Raw genomic sequence first — 20,018 nt, 5'->3', positions numbered from 1 at the left:
AAGCTTCAAGTTGTAATTTTTCCATTGCATGTACCTGGCAGTCAGTAGAGACATCTTTTGTAAAGATTGTATCCCACAGGAATAGGCGGAATATATAATGTTACAAACATAGAACAACTTTGCGCTGCATTACTCATTTCTGAGGCTTGGATAAATTTTGAGTAAAAACTTGCACATTTTTAAGTAGCTGCTGATACATGTCTTTAGAGTTCAAAGCGGTAACTTGTCTAGCACCTTGAGAGCAGAGGCACATGCAAGGGTGTGTAACAAGACAATTACATGTTGAGAAAGCATTTGTTGATATGAACACCATAATGACAGTATGAATTCTATTTAGGTGCTGCAGTGAAATGTACACGAGTTGCTCAGACATCTGCATTTCTCATCCACATCCAGTTACTTTACCTTCCCTCCCATCAGATTCCCTTCAGCCTACTTTGATTATTTTAAATTTGTGAGCTTCTAAAAGCACCCCTCCTCAACTAAAAACTGGCATGTAATCAATCAAAGAAGCAGGACTCTGCAGAAAGGGATTCTCAAAATACTACTGATGCCTCCCTGTATTGCCTACAGCCTGAAGTACCCATACACTCAAAAGAATATGTAATGAGCAGCTGTAGACAGAGGAGAAATTGCTGGGCAGAATCATAGAGTATGAAAACATTAGGATGAAAATAAGGATGCCTAAAAAATATTATCAGAGTGAAATCCTGTATCTGTCCCTCTTTCCAAAAACAAACAAAACCCCCACGTTGTATTGTGTTCCCCAGAGCTGTAAGTGGCACTACTCCACCTGAGCTCCTAACTGTGCTAATGAAGTTTAGTGCTGCTGAACCAACTGTGGCTCACCACAACGGGGTGCTCCTTCATCTACAAAATACCATGTTACTTTGTAGAAAAGGAGTGTAATCGCAAACTTGGTTTCCCATGGGGTGTTGCTAAATTGGTCTCTCTTACCCCCACCTTCTGTTACCTATTTTGCTACCATGGGCAAGACAATCTCACAAGACATATTTTCATCTTGTAGGGATGTCTTTCTTTCCTTTCTTTTTTCTTTTCCTTTTCTTTCTTCTTCCCCCCCCTTCTTCTTTTCTTCTTTTTTCCATTTTCTTTTCTTTCTTTTCATTTTCTTTTCTTTTCTCTTTTTTATTTCCTCTTTTCTATCTTTTCTTTCCTTCTTTCTTTTTCTCTCTCTAATATTTTTTTCTGTCTCTTGCTCTCCCTTCTTTCTTCCTTTCTTCCTTTCTTTCTTCCTTTCCCTCCATCTCTTAACCAGAGAGCCATAGAGCAGCAAATCTCCTTTTTCTGGTTCCGGAGCAGGAATACAAAGACAGTTTGGGGGACAGGGAAGAAATGCAGCAAAAATCAGTGGCCTGTTCAGTGTCCTTTTCTGCACAGTGAGGGAATGGAAAATGAATGGAGCTTCACTTATAGCAGACAATGACAGTGGCACAACAGCTCACAACTGAACAATGTTGGGAAGAACAAACCTGAGAATTAGCGGCTGCTTTTGTTAGTAATTCCCACTGTGGTTTGAGCCTCCTGTTGAGCTAGGACTGCATAACAGTTTGTCTGATCATGCTCTAGCATGGTGTGTGTCTTCTCTCCATTAATAATTTCATTCTGTATATGTACTACTGTTATTCACTTGCAGATCTTCTTAATGTCTACTTTTGATGGTGAAAACTTCTCATGGGGAAGAAAAAATAGCTCTTGACATAGGGAGACTGCAGAAAGATTTAATAAAAAAGCAAAAAATAGACTTCTAACAAATTGAAATACTATAATTTTATATATAAAGTCACCTTCAACATCTAGACATAATTTTATTTTTAAATGGCATATTAATTTTATTATAGCATATTTTAAAACTATTAGTAAGAGTATTCTGTCCCTAGAAGACTGAATAGAAAGTACTTTCAGTGTTTTCATTGTTTTCAGTCTTAATGCCTTTTCTTTTTGTTCTTTTCATTTCAGATGACATTTTTCCTACATAAGTTAATGCATTATCCACAGACAGAAAAATAAAAAAACTTTCACTTGTATAGTACCACATAAATGAACTGCACATTTTAGATAAATTAAAGTTTGCTTCTTCAGAGGTTTTAGTCCCAATATAATAGAAAATGCCACCGGCCTTGCTTATGAAACTAGTAGCAGCTGATCAGCCTGCATGACTGAAGCCATTAAACTTTGATATTAATAACAAAAAATAAGGACAACCCACAACTTGATTTATTTTGCCAAGACTGGCAGAGGAACAAAACATCAGTACAAATTATAACAACAATTTCTTCTAATTTTCAATTACAAGAAAAGGTGCCTCAACCAGTGGAAGTCTGTGTTGATATTACTTCAGCACAGTTTATACAACCCTTTCACCAACCTCTACCCAGCCAAACCTCCCTCTGAGCTCACCATAAACCTCAGACATCCCTCCTGTACAAGATGAGAAAAAGAGCATATTAATCTCTCCCAACTTCAGTCATCAGAAAATTTAATAGTACTGCAAGACAAAGTTGCCTGGAGGCTTTCTCTACCTAGTCAAAGGAGAGAGATGCACCTTTTGATGCCCTGCTGCCTATGTTAAATAACCACATTGACATGGTTTCTAGAGTATGCTTCCTGAAGTCAAAGGTTATTTCTTGATAGAAATTCCCACACATTTCAGTATAAGATTTGTCTCTTTTCAGGGGTTTAATTAAGGATGAGGAACACTAGATTTTTATACAGTTTTACTTCTTTTTCTTTCAATTTGATTGAACCCTTATGACAGTTATACTGAAGGTCTACATTTATATTAAAGAACTTATCAAGATGCTCCTTTAATTTCTTCTATTCCTGAATCAGGGCTAACTATTGTCCTCTCTGTTTTCAGCTATGAACTACAGGCCCAAACTGAAATACTGTGTTACCTGTGGCAGATCATTCTGGAAAGAAAAGTATTTTCTGTAAGTTTCTTGAAACTTTTTTCTATTGCCACATTCTCTTCAGAATGTCAGAAACGGTACACTCCATTTTAAAAATAAACTGGTGATTCATTTGAAGTACAACAGAAAGTGAGGCGACCAGAGATTTTATTTGATTACCTAACCTTGAATCCTACCAATCTGGATGAGTCACTGTTTCCTTTTACTCCTCTCCTACTCTTTTGTAACACAAGTGCAGGCATCAGGACATTGTACGAGAAACCATATTCTGCGGGCTGCTCACTTCAATGATTTTTCTGTTGTTGTTTTCAAGATCTCCCAAATGTCATGTTTTAAGGGGAAGGATTCATGAAGGGCTAGAAATTAACTTTTTTTCCCCTCAGCTCTCATATGCGGAAGGCAAACAAAGTTCTTTTTTAAAGAAGCTCCCATTTCTAGTTCAGCCTCTATATATCTTTTAGAATGTAACTTTTAGAATCTAACTTGAAAAGGCATTTTTAGGCAAATGCGTACTTAACTATGTGTTCCATTAATGAAAATCAAACATGCCCTTAAAGTTAACCACATACTTGCACAATTTTCTGAAATTGGCTGGACATGAGCATTTCCTAAAACAGGATTTCTTATTTTTTAATTTAGCAGAAATTTCTTCTCTTGCTCATCTTCCTCTTAGTAGGTCTTGCATGAAAGGCCATGAATGAATTGTGAATTGTTTCCACTGCATTTGGTTTGTCTTTATTGTTATTCTTCTGTTGCGTATGACTAAAAAATAACTTATTTATCCCAATTCTCATACTTCCACATAAATCGGTCCAATAAAACATGTATTTCCTTCCCCTAAAAAACTTGCCTCACTTACATCTTTAAACTACCACAGCAACAACGCTGCTTAAGATGTAGACATTTTTGGCACTTTGTCCTGGTTTCTGCTGGGATGGAGTTAAATTTCTTCATCGTAGCTAGCATGGGGGTGTGTTTTGGATTTTTGCTGAAAACAGCGGTGATAATGTGGAGATGTTTTAGTTGTTGCTAGGTAGCGCTTACACTGGTCAAGGACTTTTTCAGCTCCCCGCGCTCTGCCGGGTGCACAAGGGGCTGGGAGGGGGCACAGCCGGGACAGCTGACCCGGACTGACCAACGGGGTATTCCACACCATTTGATGTCATGCTCAGTATATAAAGCTGGGGAAGAAGAAGGAAGGGGGGACATTTGGAGTGGTGGCGTTTGTCTTCCCAAGTAACTGTTACGCGTGATGGAGCCCTGCTTTCCTGGAGACGGCTGAATGCCTGCCTGCCCATGGGACGGAGTGAATGAATTCCTTGTTTTGCTTTGCTTTCACGCGCAGCTTTTGCTTTCCCTACTAAACTTCTTTATCTCAAACCATGAGTTACCTCACTTTTACTCTTCTGATTCTCTCCCCCATCCCACCAGGGGGGAGTGAGTGAACCGCTGCGTGGTGCTTGGTTGCTGACTGGGGCTAAACCACGACAGTCCATTTTGGCGCCCAACGTGGGGCACGAAACGTTTGAGATAACAACAGGTTTGACTGGAATGTGCTAGATGGAATTTATAGCGGTTATTGCTGTTTAGCTAGTAATTGGCAGGCTTCTGTGCTCGCTATGGGGCTTGCCTGACTTACTGTATGCCTTAAAATCTAGTGCTCATTAGTGGCGCTTTTTGCTTTCGCTGCTTGCTGCAATGCTGTACTGCTTATCACCTTACCCTGCCGGGCCTGGGAACACTCTGATAACAGCAATGGCCAGGCGCCTGGGCTGGCAGATGGCCAGGGCCCAGCTGCTGCTTCTGTGCGGCTGCACTGGACAGGCTGGGACTCCAGTGTGAACTCGAGTCAAAGGGACTGTGACCTGTGGATGAGTCCATGTGGGAGCAGGACACCCCAAAGCATCTGTGTCTGTGTATAAGCCCATGCCAGAGCAGGTATCTCTCAAAGCATCTGTGGCCTTGGTTATGTCTGTGCCACAGCAGGTATGCCTCTGAGGCAATTGTGGCCCAAGGATATATCCATCTTGGAGAAGGTGGTACACCTTGAAGTGTCTGTGGCTGTAGATAAGTCCGTGCTGCAGCAGGTACACCTTGAAGCATCAGTGGCTGTGAATGAGGTCATGCCGGAGCACCTCAAAGTGGCCATGGATAAGCCCATAACGGAGCATGCCTACTTCTGGAGGGACTGCAGCCATGGGAAAAGCCATGTTGGAGCAGGCTTTGCGGGGACTACAGCCATGGGCAAGGCTGTGTTGGAGCAGGTTTTCTTCTGGATGGACTGCAGCCATGGGCAAGGCCGTGTTGGAGCAAGTTTACTTCTGGAGGGACTGCAGCTGTGGGTAAGGCCATGCTGCAGCAGGTATAGCTCTGAAAGCATTGAGGCCCATGCAGAAGGCCATGCTGGAACAGGCACACCTCGAAGTGACTGTGGCTCTGGAGAAGTCTATGCTGCAGCAGGTGTGCCCCTGGAGAGACTGTGGCTCCTGGGTAAGGCTCCACTTGGATCAGGTACAACCCTACAGGACTACAGTCTGTCGAAAAGTCCAAACCAGAGCAGGGGCAAGGGGAGGAGTTCATTACAATGTTAATCCTGATGGTCTGATCCAAATGGACCAGGGGTGGAGACTGTAATGGAAATACCTTTAAATTGTTCTAACCCGGGATTTGAGTTACATGTTATGGAAATTACTATAGCAGAAACCCCTTGTTGCTAGCCAGGCTGGGAGCAAGGGGAGGAGTTCATTGCAATGTTAAAACCTATAACCTGGCCCAAACGGGCCAGGGGTGGAGATTGTAATGGTTCTACCTTTAAATTGTTGTAACCTGTGATTTGAGTTGCATGTTATAGGAATTACCACAGCAGGAACCACCTGAACCGATGGAGGACACGCCTTACAAGCAGCAGTGCAAGTGCAGCAGTGACCTGACCTGAGCTGGCTTTGGTGCCCAGTAACTCCACGCAACACACCACCTCTCCTGTCCTGAGTGACCAGAAGAACAGATGGAGACCAAAGCCGTGGACTAAATGATATCTGTGTTTTTTATCAAAGGATGGGAAGGAGAGGGTGGAGGTTAATGAGGTTGTATTGGATAGTGTGGAACCTGAGCATGATGTAAATGGTATGGAATAAGGGGTGGATACTGTCCTGGTTTCAGCTGGGATGGAGTTAAATTTCTTCGTAGTAGCTAGTATGGGGCTGTGTTTTGGAGTTTTGCTGGAAACAGCGGTGATAATGTGGAGATGTTTTAGTTGTTGCTAAGTAGTGCTTATGCTGGTCAAGGACTTTTTCAGCTCCCCGCGCTCTGCCGGGTGCACAAGGGGCTGGGAGGGGGCACAGCCAGGACAGCTGACCCCGACTGACCAACGGGATATTCCATACCATATGGCATCATGCTCAGTATATAAAGCTGGGGGAAGAAGAAGGAAGGGGGGACATCGGGAGTGATGGTGTTTGTCTTCCCAAGTAACTGTTACGCGTGATGGAGCCCTGCTTTCCTGGAGACGGCTGAGCACCTGCCTGCCCATGGGACGGAGTGAATGAATTCCTTGTTTTGCTTTGCTTCCGCGCGCAGTTTCTGCTTTGCCTATTAAATTGTCTTTATCTCAAACCATGAGTTAGCTCACTTTTACTCTTCTGATTCTCTCCCCCGTCCCACCAGGGGGGAGTGAGTGAACCGCTGCGTGGTGCTTGGCTGCTGACTGGGGCTAAACCACGACACACTTTTCATTTAGATCATTGCTTCGAGATAAAATTTCAACATCTCATTCACAATGATCTGTGTGTTTGCAAATTCACTACAATTCTAAAACTGAAATGGGATCCAGACTTCATCACACTCAGTGATCCATGTAGGGTAAGGTTTTTTGGTACATAATATTAGAATGCTGTTTGACATTCTCCACTGCTTAAATTCCAAAAGAGACTAATAACTACTAGAAACAATAGCAAACACAATAATCAAACTAAGACCAGCATTTTGGGATTCAGTCCTCTCCCTGTCTCCCCTACACCCATTTACTCACTCTTTGTTTCCTCAAACGCTGACAAGGCAGAAAAAAACTCAAAAATCAGAATATATAGTATTTTAAAACAGCATACTTTATATTAGTCTAACATGTATGTCAAAATTTTTCTGATGGTTAGAGAAGTCAGGCAGACTGGACTTTGGGGTGCCACTCCTTGTGCGGCCATTGCCCATTTTGTCATTTTGGAGAAGACACTGGTATTTGCAGCATAAAAAATTGATACACAGACCTGAGGTGTTTTGAGGCTTCCTTAATTGTGAGCTTCCTTTGATTCCAGCATAAAAGATGTCACTTACATGTCTTTTCTGCAAATCAGTGCTTCTCTGCTTGCAGCTGCCTCGCTTCTGGGTTTTCCTGATCAGGTCTTCTGGTCACAGTAGCCCATTCCTCTCTGCTTTGCTTAAACCCATACTATGTCTCTGCTTGCTTAATACATCCAAGACTACAAATCAAAATTTCTGGTCACTCATAATAAGCTGCCAAACTGGGAATAATTTACTGACCAAAAATAATACAGATTCAATACTACCACTTTATTACTTTCAAAATTAGAAGAAAACCAGAATGAAGAACAGTCTTTTCTGTGGGGCTCCAAAGTGCTTCCTTTTAAGGAGAGTCTGGAGGCAACTCTTTTATGCCACCAATCCCGGAGTTAACACAAAAATATGTAATCTTCACAAATTAGAGTTTACACTATACATGAGGTAGTTGAGCTAAGAATTCATGGGAAACATGCAATACTGTGAGAAATTCTGGAAGAATTTTAATGAATTTGCAATCCAGTTTTCAACTGTGACTGTTGATTTTGTCAAAACAAGCATAAAATTCAATGCATTCCAGGAATATTTCAAGTGATATTCCTAACTCACATATACACCATATATCCTAGAAGAGAACCCTCTACAAATTCAGGTTGAACTCCAAATCCTTGAGGACAGCCAGTATATTTTCAGTTATTTACATTTTGGGCTGGCAGTAGAAGCATTTCCTTAAAGATTTATGGAACCTACCCTATAATTCTGCACCCTGTTCTTACTGATGAAAGCAATGAGTTAGGTCTCTAACTCTCTTCCACTGCCTGACACATCATAGGAATTTAAGGTGGAACTTCCAGTCCTTAAAGCAGCTAAGATAAATTCCTCAATAAGGCTTTAATAATGAGAGAATCTGCTGGCAGACTGAAAGACTTGAAGAGTACAGGAGAGCACAATAAAAAGCTGAAATAGGTGCCAACTGAATTTTTTGGTGATGCATGACCCATTAGCACCAAGAGATCAGAGTACAACTTATCTGTAAAGTGGAGCTGTATTTAACCGAACATCTGTGAGATCTGGGCAAGCAATACTTCAGTTGTCAAAACAACTACCTAATTGATTAGCAGTTTTTTCTGGGGTCCATAAGTGATCAGGATCAAGGGGTTTCTTCCTTCCACACTGTTCTCTTTCATATATGGCAAATAAAAGTCCTGTCTTGTGTTTATTCATTATAACCGTTCTGTATACATGTGGTAATACCTCTTCCCATCTAATTTTGGCCTCATTTGCTAATTCTGCTAAATTTATGATTAAGGAAAAGTAGAAAACAAATCACTAAACTCAGCAATGCAGAAAATAAATGAACATTATTCTCCACCTTCTTCATACACATGCACAATAAAATAATTACGCAACTTTCTCACTGAATTATTTAGATATTTTTGTATATAGTTTGTCTGCAAATATTTTCACTACCAGAGTTTTCATTATATAGACACAAGTATTTATGCCTACAATACACAGCAGTTGAATGGCTCAATGTCCAGATGGAGACCGGTGAGGAGTGGTGTCCCTCAAGGGTCCATACTGGGACCAGTACTGTTTAATATCTTCATCAGTGACATAAACAATGGGATCAAGTGCCCCTTCAACAAGTTTGCAGATGACACCAAGCTGAGTGGTGCAGTTGGTACACCAGAATGACAGGATGTCATCCAGAGATGTCGACAAGCTGGAGAGGTGGGCCTGTGAGAACCTCATGAGGTTCAACAAGGAAAAGTGCAAGGTCCTGAGCCTGATACCAGGCACCCCCTGATATCAGTACAGACTGGGGGATGAAGGGATTGAGAGCAGCCCTGTGGAGAAGGACTTGGGGGTACTGGTGCACAAAAAGCTGGACATGAGCCAACAATGTGCGCTTGCAGCCCAGAAGGAGAACCGTACCCTGGGCTGCATCAAAAGAAGGGTGGCCAGCAGGTTCGAGGGAGGTGATTCTGCCCCTCTACTCCACTCTGGGGAGACCCTGCCTGGGCTACTGCGTCCAGCTCTGGAGTCCTCAACACAGAAAGGACAAGGACCTGTTGGAGTGGGTCCAAGGAGGGCTGCAAAAATGATCCTAAGAGAGCTGGACTATAGGAAGGATGGGGACAATCTCTTTAGGAAGGCCTGTTGTGACAGGACAAGGGGTAATGGTTTCAAACTAAAGGAGGGTGGATTTAGACTGGACATAACAAAAAAGTTTTATAGAATGAGGGTGGTGAAACATTGGAACAGGTTGCCCAAAGTGGTGGTAGATGCCCGATCCCTAGAGACACTGAAGGTCAGGTTGCGTGGGGCTCTGAGCAACCTGACCTATTTGAAGATGTCCCTGCTCACTGCAGGGGGGTTGGACTAGATGACCTTAAAAGGTCCCTTCCAACCCAAACCATTCTATAATTCTTTGATTCTATGATAATCGGGATTGGATATCCATGGAGACAATTTGGACCAGTCTCAGAAAATGGCTAGTGACACATAATTAGAGAATCACCTTCATAACTTTGTAATCTCAAAATTTGCTCATTACTTTCTGACTTTTGCAGATCAATAAATGTATCAAACAGAAGACCTACTAAGGAATTCTGAACCATTTGTTTGTTAACCTTCAGATACAATGAAAATTGACCTTTTAATCCAGCTCTCCTTTTTCTATATTTTAGTTTGTGATCCAGGATACTTTTTCCTTCTACAAATAGATGAAACAAGGCTACTATTTTTTAAAAACATTTTATATCTATGTATTTATGTAAGAGTATAATGTCCTAGGCTTCAGTACACACTGTTAACATTTATGAACAACTAGTACATGGACTTCAACTCTACTATGCTATATCATAATACATGTATGGATTGGTCTATTTACAATACCTGGAATTTAAAAAGGGGACTAATAGATGTTTGCAATCCTAAAACCACCAGAATTTGAAGTGCCAGACATCTGACAGATGGGAAACTGACTACATCTCTGTCATTGTTTCTAGTCTGAATAATCTGCCCATTTGTGGTGGTGTTGCAGATGAGGGATAAAAAGAAGGAAAAGAGACAGTAGCCAAGAGGGCACAAACTACCAGCTCATTTTGAAAGATCATTCTCTACGAAGGATAACTTTGTTCTGCAAAATATAGTCTATAGTCACTGCTCATAAGAAAACAGCTGGAATCTATGAAGACTTGCCTTGACACACACTTCATACTTCCAACTACCCAATCACATTCAAAGATGAAAAGAATGGAAATATGTTTACTAATATCAATTTAAGGCTATCACTACACTTACCATTTTTATGGTTGTCTATGTTAAGAAGAATGGAAAAAGCAATTGTCTTAGCAATTTTGAATTAAGTGGAAATTCAGAAGGAAAATACTTTTCTGTTAGTAACTGTAAATTCAAGTAAATCCTGAGGCTCTAATTCCTAGAATTAGACCTGAAATGTCAAACAAGATGGCAATGCAATGGCAGGTTCTCCATAAAATGAAATTCTATGATAGCAGCTATAGGTCCCAGTCTCATAACAAAAACTTTACAAAATCTATGACGAATATTTATGTTCTTGACTTTTTCCTAATTCTTTTTGGAAATAAAATCTATGTACTTTAGGAGTAACTATCCTCCCACATGGTAGTCTTCAATATGAATTTGCTTCCTGGCTTTGTGTTTGTTGTATTGACTCCTGATACTAATAAAAAAGCAAACATGATGTTGTTCCCACAGTGAGATTTCTGAATGCTACTGTAATGCTAGCAACCTTGGCAAGCTAAAAACAGCATTTCTAGAATTTTAAAACAAATGGATTAGTCTTTATAAAGAGAAAGCTATTTTAAAGGACAAATGCCTTATGTAAAATCTCACAGAAAAGAGACCTATCCAACCCTGTTATTTTCATGTGACTCATAGACAACTGTGATGTTCAAAGACGCACACAAATCAGATACACCATGCCCACTGGAATTCAGTGGAAACTGGGTGTTCAACCTTGCTTATATCTTTGGAATTTATCTTTTTAACTATCACTTCTTTTGGTTCCACAGTATTCTTTTTCTTTTAAATCTAGCTCAGGGTATTTTATGTATCCTGTATTAATTTCAATAGGTGACTGACCTTACTATGCAGAAACAGAATAAAGACACCTCAAGAGCTGGCAGGCAGTATAGTGATGCTTGCTATGATATTGATATGCTTGATTATTTCTGAACCGCTTGAAAGCAGATGTGGTTGAAGTTTCTGCCTATTAAGTGGAAAACAGAAAACCTATTCTTTTCAGCTTAAAGAGACTACAATAGCCAGTCAGTCTCTTCGTAAAGGCAGTTGCTTGCCATTATCAATAGATTACCTCTTGACAATCAGTTGTGAAAGATAATTAGGTTTTAATCTCACAATGTTTTATGAGTCTGCAGGTGTGAGGCCCAGGGGCAGAGCAAATAATATCATCATCTGGGAATCAGTTACGTAGGCCTTTGAATTGTGTCTCCTTAGCAATCATAACTTTAGCAATATCATCAAGAATATCAAAGCTGCAAGTCAGAGAATTGGAAGATAAACCAAATAATAATTGCTTACATTATGAACACTTTTTTTTTTCTTTAAGAAAATCTTTGCTGTACTGTATTCATATGTTGGTCTCTGAAACAGAGGAGGAAGAGCAGTATTACAGGTGAGGTTCTGCATACCTAGCATTGAGCAACCATTTACAAGAGACACTATTTCTAGTCCTGCTGTGGTAAAAATTTTTTCCACCCTTTAACCTCTGTGCTAAGCAAAAGTATTGTTTCTAAATTAATGTATTCTCTGAACAAATAATCTGACAGAATGTGTGTTTCAGATATAATTTCTGTCAGCTTAGTGCAAATTGAAATGGACTTCCTGGAGTGGAGGTATTTATATTAAAATTCTGATTCTGGCCATTTCTGACTGTAAAGTGAAAAGCTACTGCATTATCCCCTATTTGCTACCATGCCCCACTGCTATTACATGAGTAAATTGCTAGCAGTGCAAAAGGAGAACCTTGATGCTGACACTACCTGCACTCTCCTTTGGACCTTCCAGTTTTTCAGCTGACAGCTACTCTATCTTCTCTACCATTCTGGATGAAACAAGTAGCAAAAACACCCAGGGCCTGGAAAATTTTTCCAGCTGGGAGAGAAACTAATGATGGAATACAGGTATTCTTTACATATTGTCACAGTATACACAAATTTCTGTTTTCTGAAGAAATTCTTCATTGTCAGCATCAGTCTTTAGTACTGACATTTACATATGAATTCAGTTTCCTTTCTGTTGGTACAGACTCCTTCTTCCTTGAACATGTGGCCAAGGTAAGAACCATCTCACACCAATTTGTGTCAATTGTACGTATATTAGAAGATTTCATTTTACCATGAGCATTTTCTGGAGTAATTATTGTTCTTCTCATTTTAGTATACACCATTGTATGATCTATGTTTAACAGAATGGCTAAAGGAGGTACATAATGTGTTACAGATTTCAAGGTATTATCTGATTATCACTATTGATAGTAAACCTTGAAAAGAATTTGTTTTCTTGCAATTATAGAACCTGTTGCTGCCAGCTTCGCTTTTTTCCCTCAGAATTACAATGGTCTGGTTGAGGGCTTAAGCACAACGTCCTGTGCAATATTTCCCATTTTATCTTCCTATTTTGCTCCATCATTTCCTTTGGGTATCAGTTCTGTATTGGACTTGCCAGCTCAACCTACAGAAACATCAGCCTTTAAGGCTGTATCTGCTGGATGGGACAGAAACAAAAGTACTGCTGTGAAACAGAGGCTAGAACATCACGATCATAATCCCTCATGCTTTTTCTCTGCTCAAGCTTCTAGTAAATCTACAGGTTTGTATTTTGCAGCTGTTGCACATTGTTGTTCTGAGGATGGGATGGTGGTCTAATGTTGGACTTCTACGATGGAGGTATCTTTCAGACTACCCAACAGAAAGAAAAAGGTTGTCTAGAATTTGATCCACCTGACCTCTTCTAGACACCTGTATTCACCTGCAGTGAAATGAACCATGTTCAACAGGATTTAATTGACATAAATGGAGCATATGTAATCAGATGTAAGTACATATGCTGCAAACACAAGATGAATTTCACCAGATGATTCAGGAAATAAACAGTATCTGATGTTTGTTTATACCCTTAACATCTGTTGTAAATAAAATTTAGTATATGACACCAGATTTCAAGATATATTTTCTTAGTTTCTGCTGGAAAGCAGAGATGACCAGTATTTCTTATAAAAGATCTTAGAGAACAAATTCTTCACTGAAAACAATTTCCATGCTCTGAATTTATAAGGCTTTTTCTAGCATGGCTTACAGATGATTAGCCATACATAAATGCATGAAACTTATTTAGCTTATTCACTATTTCAGCTGTCCAAACACCTTGCTCTAATTTTAAAAGTGTAATTTCAAACTCAATTTTCCCATCCTTTTAATTGGGACCTCAACCACTACCTATAATTAGGTGGTTTATTTTTGACTCATAATCCTTAGCTATCTCATCAAAACTGATGAATCAACTCCACTGCCTGAGTTATGGTTTATTATTCCTATGCAGTTCACAGACCCTATTACTTGTATGAAGGCCAAACTGTTAAGTTTCATTCTAAACAAAGATTCAGGGCTGATCTACAAATCAATAAGCTTTGTCTTTTAATGTGTTGTTTCTCAGTCCCAGAATATGGGTTTTTATTTTCATCTTCTTACACAAAAGCCCACATGTACAAAAAACACACATGCACAGACACCTTCTTAGAAAGTTCAGGAAACTCCTGCCTGTATTTCTGAGTCTAATCAGTGCTTTTATTTTAGGTTATAAGACTTTGTTCAGAAAGCCAAGATGAAGGGGAGTTTGTTGCATGCTGAAGTTCTTGGAGTTTAACCCAACCTGTAATCCTTAATGCAACATTCTCTTTCCTCTCTCCTAATGCATGTGCAGCTCTGAACTCAGCTTCCCAACTCTAGTCTGCAGTATTTTGAGGGACTGTTTTTTTCCCACAGCAATATAAATTTTAATTAAAACTGGTAAGTCAAGCTTCCCTTATTTATACTCAGTTCTTCTTAAGGCAACACATGGATGAGATTAAACGGTGCTGTCAGAGATCCTGGTAGTTGATGGCTTTTAATATTGCTGCCTATACCAAGACAATAAATAAATGCCATCAATATTACCTATTCTTACTTCTTTAGTATTTATTTCATTAAAGTAATATTTATGCTGTCAAGTATCAGCAAGAACTGCTGCTACCAACTAGTAAGTCTATTTGGTGGTATTAAACTATTCCCAAGGACGGTTTTGAAAGGAATGTTAGCAGTAACAGCAACAGCAACTCAGTATGTACTTTATAAAACTTTCCAATGTATGAAACTAATAAACTTAAAGATTAAAGAAAAGTTTTAAAAAAAGCAGCAACAGGCCCACACTTACTAGGCAAAGATCAGCAATCCAGCTAAGCAGCAAATATCCTCCCAAGCCACCCACCCCATCCTCAGAATGCCTGCAAAAAAGTGGGTTTACATAATTTCCAAACGTCACTTCTTCCGAGGACGACAAGGCAACTTCTAATATGCCCTGTTTCTCAACACCATCAACAGTCAAGGAATGATGACAACTTAAACACAATGCCTAAGGCAGGCTGGCAAAAATGCAAGTAAATTAGCTTCCAATCCTTCCTCTTCCCAACGCTGCACTGCAAATATCTGGTTACAGAGACTGCTTCTGATCTCATTTACACCAGGCTGACAGTAGTGTAAGTACAATCCCATTGCCTTCGACAGCAGCATTCCTGCTTTGCATTAGTGAAAAGGGATAAGAATAAAGCCTCTCTATTCACTCGAATTCAGTGTGCAGATTGCTGAGAACTGACATGCTGTTTCTTCTACTCATGCTATTTTACAAAGGTGGTACAGGTGACATTATAAGCTTTATCAACACACACCTTTTTTTTAAGCAATCATCAGCTCAGAATGCTGACTAAATTTCCTCCCAGTTGCATAAAACATATATGAAGACCAATTAAAAGCATCAGCAGCGAGGCTATCAGAACTATATCTATCATGTTGTTACCCATTTTCCGTCATTACAACAGCAGTGTCCCTCCTTGTCTCTAAGGAGATTTTTTTCTTTAAACTAGGGTTTACTTAGTTCTGTTGCACTGAAAACTAAATCTGGTAGGTGAGAACAGCTGGAAGGGGACATGTTTCCAAATCTTCTCCAGCTGGAAAGGAAGTGTTCATCTCCTCTTGATACACCAGACTACAGATGCTTTCTCCAAATATATTCCTTTCCCTCAACCTCAAAAACGACCCACAGATTGACCTGCATTCTTCTGCATTATTTCCAGGATTGTTAGCAAACAACTGACACACTCCATGTTTCTCTCTCCTTACTGATGTCAAACCTAATTCTTGGTTGAGGCTCCTGTTTTATTTTTAATGGCGATCCATGGGATAGAGTACAAATATACATGCATATGTTTCTCATCCTACACTGAAACTCCCTGTTATTCAGCACAAAGACTAAGGCAGAATAAACCCTTTGTACTGTAAATGTGCTTTCTGGTACCATTTACTAACTATCAAACTGTCTCTTTCACTCTTGTTCAGCTAGGAAACATGTTCCCCTCGCAAGTTATCACAATTTTTCTTTCTTCTCCATTTTTGTTATTCTCTTCACTGCTTTTCTTTCCCCAATTTTATTTTTTCTTTTTACTTCTTGTTCCTCTGTAGCTCTTTCATTACCTTGATTTCCAACAGGTCCCACCACTAGGATTTTGCCCTATTCTGTACACTGAAACTTAATCAGTGATGCAATTAATGACAGCATTTTACATGCTACCATAGCAGTCTGGAAGCTAGATCCAACCTAATGAGACTGGATATTATTTCCTGGTAAGGCTCTTCCAGGTCATCTTTCAGGTTGAGCCACCAAGAAAATGTATTTATTAGTTAACCTTTACTTCCCATTGGAAAGTTCAGAACCTGACACCTAGAAACTTTCTGTTTGTTAATGTACATCTGGATTCTGAAAAATGTGATGACTACATAAACGCATTAAAACAACTCAGTCAGGCCTTGCAACTGGAATGATGACATCACTGAACCATGCTATTTTGAAGGCACTAACCACCTCAGTTTAAAAGCTAATGCATACTATATTGTATTTTTAAATTTATTGCTTGCTGTCCCTTGGATGACACTGCTTCACGTGTACACAGCAATGCTCTTTATCTTCAGGACTACACAAAATATCTATCTCAAAATCCTCGGAGCTTTTCAGAGTTTTGACTTTGAATCATGTTCAAGCCTGAAAGCCATATTGTGCTGGCTGCACTGGAGCAGAAAGCTCTACCTTAATTTCAGGAAAACCCAGACGAAGTATAATTACATGCACTCCAGGAGAATGCACACAGCGGAAGAGAGACTTCATGGAACATTGTTTTACCTTTGTGCTATTTCTCAAAGTTTGGGATGCTATCAATGGGCTGCTATTTATAAAAAGTGTAGAGAGGAGGACCCTGGCAACTACCAGCCTGTCAGCCTCACCAGGGAAGCGGACTTCCAGCTCTTCAAGGAGTTAGCCAGCAGGATCCCCTGGGAAATGGTCTGCAGGGGCAAGGGAACAGAAGAGAGCTGGCAGATCTTTAAGGACATGAACGATACAGCACAAGAGCTGTGAGTTCCCAGGTGTAAGAAATCAGGCAAGGAAGGGAAGAGACTGGCATGGCTGAGTCGAGACATGCTGATTAAACTAATGAACAATAAGGAACTCCACAGGCAGTGGAAGCAGGGACAGGTATCCTGGAAAGAGTATAGGGATGCTGCCTGGTTGTGTAGAGATGGGATCAGGAGGGCCAGGGCGTGGCTGGAGCTGAATTTGGCAAGGGATGCAAAGAATAACAACAAGGGCTTCTAAAGGTACGTTAACCAGAAAGAAAAGGCAAACAAAGCATACCCCCTCACCCCGATGAACAAGAATGGTGGCCTAGTATCAAGAAACGAGGAGAAGGCTGAGGTACTCAACAACTTTTTTGCCTCACTCTTCACTGCCAACCTCTCTCCTCACCCCTCCCAAGCTGATGGACCACAGGATGGAGACCAGGGGGATAAAGCCCCTCCCAATGTAAGGGAAGATCAGGTTCATGACCACCTGAAGAACCTGGATATGCACGAGTCTATGGGTCCTGATGAGATGCATCCCAGAGTCCTGAGGGAATTGGTTGATGTAGTTCCCAAGCCACTCTCCAGATAATTGAAAAGTCATGGCAGTCAGGTGGGGTATCTGGTGACTGGAAAAAGGGAAATATTGTGCCCATGTTTAAAAAGAGCTATGGATGTCTTCTATCTGGACTTCTGTAAGGTTTGTGACATGTCCCCAACAGCATCCTTCTCTCTAAACTGGAGAGATATGGATTTGATGGGTGGACTGTTTGGTGGATAAGGGACTGGCTGGATGGTTGCATCCAGAGGGTAGTGGTCAATGGCTCGATGGAACATGGACATGGACCTATTGGAGCGGGTACAGAGGAGGGCCACAACAATGATCCGAGAGCTGGAGCACCTCTCCTATGAGCACAGGCTGAGAGAGTTGGGGTTGTTCAGCCTGGAGAAGAGAAGGCTGCAGGAGAAGAGAAGACCTGGGGAGAGGTAGTCCAAGAATTGATTAATTATGGGAGCAAGTATGGCCCTGTTAACCTTCTAGCCCATAAAACAGACTCCAGGGGCTTGAGATGAGCCAAAGTAAAAATGGTTCTGCACACTGCGAGAGGTAAAAGTGATAAAAAACTGTCCCTTGCTAAATTGCCTGGAGGGAGAGACATCCCGAACAGCTGCAACAGCCTGTGGCCAATGGGATGGCAAAAGGGGATCCCATGTGACTTAATGGATGGGTTACCACCAGACAAATTGGAAAAACTGGTGACAGGATGGCCTGATAAAAGAGCAAAAGGGGAAATAGACTTTAAAAACACCACCCCCGGTGCCCCTTCTTTGATCAATTTGTCAGAGACGAATGGTCCCTGAAATTAGGTGGGAAAGTAGATCCTTTGCCCTCAAATGGTGAGCGGGGGAGCAAAGGCTGGATACGTATCAGACAGCTCACTGAAAATGGCAGGGGTGACTTACTAATTACAAGCATTGTAGGGCCAAAACAAGTCCTGGCCACATTTTTGGTAGATACCCAGGCTCAAACTTCAACTATCCAAAGATGCCGCTAACTGCAGAGTTACATTGCCCAATCAGAGGCTGTTTGTAGCACATGTATTCGGCAATAGTCAACCACAGATTTTAGTGATAACCTACTCTTGCTGGGGGAAGACATTGCCACTACAGTATTAATGGTTATGGGGGAATTTCCACTTAACCTCGTGGGACTTCATGTTTTGAAAGGGAGAACCTGGATTGATAATAAAGGGAGACAGTGGTCTTCTGGGTCTCTAACAGTAGGTATTTGGCTGTTACAAGCCATGCTGCTACTTCCCACTTTGAAGCTCACAAATATTAAACCTCACCCAATACCCTTGGGGGTCAGGGAAGGAATACTGCTTGTGTTGGAAGAATTAAAGAGACAGGGCGTCATGGTTTCAACCCACTCCCCATTTAATTCCCCAGTGTGGCCAGTGCAATAACCAATGGCAAGTGGAGACTGACCATAGATTATTTTAGACTTAATGCAAATAACTGTCCATTGACAGCCACGATACCAAATATTGCTGAGCTTATAGCCACAATCCAGAAATAAGCCCACCCGATCATGGCAACAGTAGATGTTAAAGACATGGTTTTTTATAGTCCCTTTGCAACCTCAGCACCAGGACATTTTGCTTTCACCTGGGAAGGCCAATAATTTACCTTTACCTGACTCCTGCAAGGATACAAACACTCCCCCACATTAGCCCATCACACATTGGCACAGGAGCTGGAAGTAGTTCAGAAAGAGAAGCTGGTTAGTGTTTAACAGCATATTGATGGCATGCTTGTGGGACAGGATGAGGCAGAAGGGGTCTGGTGTGGCAGAAGGGGTCTAGATAACTCTGGATAATATAATTTCCTACCTAGAAAATTTGGGGTTAAAGATTCCATCAGAGAAAATAACAAATACCCTCGAGTGAAGTAAGACTCTTAGGAATTTGGTGGAAAGGAAGAATGACATGTATTCCATCAGACACTCTTTCCTCGTTAGATCAGATTAAGATGCCAGAATTGAAAAAGGATTTACAACACATACTGGGGTTACTTGTGTTTTGGAGAAAACATATTATTGAATTTTCTATTATTGCAAGGCCCCTGTACGACTTGTTGCAAAAGTGGGTGCAATGGGAGTGGACTGGGTCCCACGAAGAAGACTTGCAGTTATTGGTGTTTGAAGCAGCTGCCCATCAAGCTCTTCACCCTATTCACCCCACAGACCCTGTCCATATGGAATGGGGATTTGCTAAGACTGGACTGTCGATACACTATGGAAGAAGGGCCCAAAGGACTCACTTGACCTATTGGGTTCTATTCCTGCAGTTTTAAAGATGCCAAAAAGAGATATACAGCCTGGGAAAAGGGTTTGTTTGTGGTCAGCTTAGCCTTGAGAGAAGCTGAGCGGACTATCTGGCAAAACCCAACAGTGCTTACAAGCCCATTTAAGGTTATTAAGACAGTGTTGGCAGGAACTGTGGCCCCATGACCGGGTGGCCCAGAGAGCCTCTGTGCCTTAATGGTATGCCCAGATAGAGCATTACTGTGACATTTTCATTGTGTC

The sequence above is a fragment of the Phalacrocorax aristotelis genome, chromosome Z, assembly GCF_949628215.1.
Source record: "Phalacrocorax aristotelis chromosome Z, bGulAri2.1, whole genome shotgun sequence".
In the NCBI taxonomy this organism is placed as follows: domain Eukaryota; kingdom Metazoa; phylum Chordata; class Aves; order Suliformes; family Phalacrocoracidae; genus Phalacrocorax; species Phalacrocorax aristotelis.
This window is presented reverse-complemented; position numbering follows the sequence as displayed.